The sequence below is a fragment of the Brassica napus genome, chromosome C1 (assembly GCF_020379485.1).
Source record: "Brassica napus cultivar Da-Ae chromosome C1, Da-Ae, whole genome shotgun sequence".
Classification (NCBI taxonomy): domain Eukaryota; kingdom Viridiplantae; phylum Streptophyta; class Magnoliopsida; order Brassicales; family Brassicaceae; genus Brassica; species Brassica napus.
Genome location: NC_063444.1, coordinates 34,736,677 through 34,741,251, shown reverse-complemented (window position 1 = coordinate 34,741,251; position 4,575 = coordinate 34,736,677). Strand labels below are relative to the sequence as shown.

General features: G+C 37.0%; 1 pseudogene; it reads left to right on the top strand.

The window, feature by feature from the left end:
• Positions 1 to 585: 585 nt before the first annotated feature.
• LOC125580946 lies at positions 586 to 3,891 on the top strand (annotated as a pseudogene).
• Positions 3,892 to 4,575: the final 684 nt, after the last annotated feature.

Sequence of the window (4,575 nt, the reverse complement as noted above, 5' to 3'; positions counted from 1 at the left end):
ATAAACGTATTAGGAAATATGCAAGTTGTAGCCGCCTCTCTCTCCTCTCCAAGTCTCGCGGCCGCCTCTATCTCTCTAGGGTTGGGCCGTCTCTCTCTCTAAGTGTATGGGCCGGTTATGGACCGGGCTGGTTATGGACATCCACCAATTGATTTATAACAGTTTTCATGATTTTTGTGAAAATATTTATTTTGCTGTTTGGCGGAAAATATGATTCCACGACTTTTATGGTTTTGGCAGAAAATACAATTTTGCAGAAAATATGTTTTTTATTTGAAACTAATATGTAATTTCATAATATTAAATTTAGAAAGACCATTTTAAATTTAAAAGAGTTATTTTGTCCATTTATCATTTTGAATCCAACTAGATGTATCCAAATAATATGTGAATCTCATTTTCTTTCTTTTTTTTTGAGTCAAAATGAGTTTCACTTTCATTTAAATAAAAATTTGAGGTGGCTTTTTAAAAATGCAGTCGGATGGTTTATCTGAATGTTAGATTTTAATGCACAAAATAAACGTCGATTGCATTTTCATCCAAATGGATAACGTGAACAAACAAACAAGCGACACCATAATTTCGGGAAAAAATCCACTTAAAATTTCACTTGAACTTTTTTTTTTTTTTGACATCACTTGACTTTGATTATGATTGTAAAGTAAAGCCACTCATGAACCGCAAAATACTGAACTAAATCATATTGTACTAAAGTCAAGTAATAGAGATAGTATACAGAGTAAAATCACTTTTCTTTCTAAAACTGCAAAATCATTTTTCATGCTAAAATTACAAAATTACTTTTCTTACCAAAATCACAAAGTTATATTTTCTCGCCAAAACCGCAAAATAAAATTTTCCAACCAAAATCGTGAAATCACATTTTTTGCCAAAACTACAAAATAAATAACTTTCCCGCCAGAACTGCCAATTCAATCATTTTCCCGCAAAACTGCAATCTCTGAAACTTCAATCCAAATATAGTTAAAATATAAATCATCTGTTACGCATGTTCCACCCATAATTGTTTTACTCATAAACCCTAGTTTCCTTTCCAGACAGGGATCCAAGTTGGCTTGTAATGTATTCTCTGATGCTACATGGAAGAAGATCTTTCGAGCTGCAGAATTGTATGCGTCGTCTGAGAGTTGCAGTGAACCCTTTGCAAAATGTGTACTCCTCTGCTAGTGCTGCTCAAGATGGTGGAAAAGGAAAGATTTTTACAGTCTCTTACATGGTTGATTCACTTGGTTTCACTACAAAACTCGCAGAATCAACCTGGAGGAAAGTCAGCTCCGACTCCGAGAGCAAGGGCAACCCTGATTCTGTTCTGAATCTTCTTAAAAGTTATAGTTTCACAGATTCTTAGATCTCCAGCATCGTCACGAGCTACCCTCAACTGCTTACAGAAGATTCTGAGAAATCATTGGCTCCCAAGTTTCAGTTTTTACACTCGAGAGGAGCTTCAACCTTGAGCTCACTGCGATTCTTTCGAAAGTTCCCAAGATCTTGAGAATCAAAAAGGACAAAGCTTTCAGCATATACTATGATTTCGCCAAAGAGGTCATAGAAGCCGACAAGAGTTTGAAGAAGTTACCTCCTCAATCTTGTTTGAGAGAGGGTAGTAGACAGGAGAACAAACTTAGAAACATATTGGTTTTGAGAGATTTGGGTGTGCCTCAGAAGCTTTTATTCTCTCTGCTCGTCTCCAACTTCCAGACCGTAACTGGGAAAGAAAGATTCGATGAAACCCTCAAGAAGGTCCTTGAGATGGGCTTTGATCCCACCACCTCTAAGTTCGTCCAAGCCCCCAACGCTGTTTACCTATTGAGCGACAAAACAACTCAAGAGAAAGTCGATGTTTTATGCACAAGGTTAGGCTTCTCTGCGGAACACGTGTGGGAAGTTTTCAAGAAGTGTCCAAACCTTCTGATGGTGTCGGAGAACAAAATACTGAACTTCATTGAAACGTTTCTAGGCCTAGGATTCACCAGAGATGAGGTAATGGTGATGGTCAAGTGTTTTCCGCAGTGCATTACTCATTCTACAATGGTGGTGAAGGAGAAGGTTGAGTTTGTGGTGAAGCAGATGAATTGGCCAGTTAAAGCTGTGTCTTTGTTTCCTCGGGTGGTTGGATACAGCATGGACAAGAGGATTGTGCCTTGGTGTAACATAATCAAAGCTCTCATGTCTAAAGGTTTGGTTGGAACTGGTAATTACCACCTCCTATGGGTTGTGTCTTCGTTTGTTCCGATGAGGTATTTTTGAAAAGGTATGTGATGAAACACGATGATAAGCAGCTTGTGACTGAGTTGTTGGCTATCTTCACGAAATATAGTGTTTAACTAGACTATGACAGTATTAGGAAAAGATTAGAGGTTTTCATTAAGTTTTTGCAATCTCAATTTGATCCGGATCCAACTCGTTTATATATCTGACATGGGAAAAAACTTTATATGACGACGAGTAAGATATGGTTCGTAGATAATAGAAACTAAGAACAACAAGTAGTGTGAGAACTTACATGGTTCTTAAGTGTGTTTCTTTCCTGTTTTGAATCTTAATCGATACAGAAGGTGGAATCTTCAGGTTCAAATTATGTTTAGGGGATAAGGCCGTGTCAAGATGAATACATAACTTGGTTTCTTTCGTTGCAGCTTAATGATTTACTGGTGCAAACTTGTTCTATATTGGTCTAAACTTTTGAGTTTTGACCTACGAGAACTGTTATACCGCCAATTTGTGTTAAACTGGTCTAATCTTCATTTCTTGTTTTGTTTGTTTCTCTTGGTGAAAATATAGGCTTTTTTTGGCATGGTTACTGAGACTGACCTTCTTCTGAGAGATTAGACTCATAAAGCTTGATGTATCGGTTTCATCTCTTAGGTTCTTTCATGATTCGGAAACGTTACAATGTTTGATTCCATTTTTTCCACTACAAGAAAACAACATAAACTCCGACAAAATTTCCTGAGAACAAGAGTCGTCGGGATAGTAACCACGACTTACTGACAATTTCCCGGGGAATGAACACTCGGGTCGGTAGTTCCTCGGAAATTATCGACAAACCGGTTTTGTTGGAAATTTCTCATGAAAAGTTGTCGGAATATTCCGATGAACTGGTTTTGTCGGAAGTTTCTCAAAAGGTTTGTCGGAATTCTCTCAAAATTTACCGGCGAGAGCATGTTGTCGGAAAGAGCTCGGGAAAGTTTAATCCAGATCATCGGTAATTTCTCAGAATCTGAAACTCTGTTTGACGCCAGCATGTTGACAGAAAGAGCTCGGGAAAGCTTAATCCAAATTGTCGGTAAATTCTCAGAATCTGAAACTGTGTTTGACGCTTTAAAATTTTGAAATCTTGAAACTCCCGGTGAAAATTTAGTAATTAGGTTTCCAAGAGAATACCGATAAACATGTATGTGGGTAGCATCTTATTATAAAAAAAAAACAAACCACAATTTCTTACCACTCTCGCAGTCTCACTTCATCTTTTCTTAATTAGTTTTCATTCAACGCTTCTCTCTGATACCCAAACACCGAAGAAGGTAACAATGCTTAAGGAATGAGTATAATCCCATTTACTCATCTATATCATCATATCACGGGACATTCTTCACTCTTTTCTATTTCTACTCTGCTTGATATTCTTGATATAAATTATAATCAAATGCTTATGAAAAACTTTGTTTTGTTTTCTTCTTAAAAGAATGGATTGCTAATTGCTCAGAAACAGAGCATGATAGATTCAAGAAATGTCACAAACAGAGAAACGATCGAGCCCAAGTCAAGAATAATCTGATTTGTTTTCTTCTTAAAATAATGGATAGTTGATTGCTCAAAAACAGAGCATGAAAGATTGAGTAACTGTCAAAACCAGAGAATGAATTGTTGATTGTTCAAAAACAGATAATGAAACTCCAGCATGATAGAAAGCAACATGAACCCAAAACTAGTGTGACGAATGATATGAGAAATTTGTTTCGTTTTTTTTTTCAATCTTCACAATTTTCCTCGGAAATCACTCGGAAGTCTCCAATGATTTTGTGATCATCACTTTCATCGGGATTTTGATCTCGGAAAATAACCATAAATTTCTGATAAAGATTACCGACAACGAACCGAGAACATAATTTGTCGGTAATTTACCGAGAACTTGGCGACAACTGTGAGTTTCCGAGACCCAAACTCCGACTATTTGAAGTTTCTCGGAAAGTCACCGGAACTCATCAATTCCGACAACTTTATGACAATACTGGTCGTCGGGTACTAAGTGTTTTTCTTGTAGTGTTCTCCTTCGATCATGATTGAACTCTTAAGTCTCAATGTATATCTTACACTTTGTTTGCCGTTCAGCATGAAAATAACAAACATATGCTTTTGATTTTGCCTCTCGTTTGTTTGCAAAGGTGGCTGATGTGGCGTACCCCTAGAGATGGTCCAAAAGGGAACAACTTTGCAATCCCATACCTCGTTAATTAGGTCATTGGGCCGTTTAACCACAAAACTAGCACAATCAACAAGTATCATTTCTTACTTTAATATCTGAGAGAAGAAGATATTGAATTCCATTGAAAC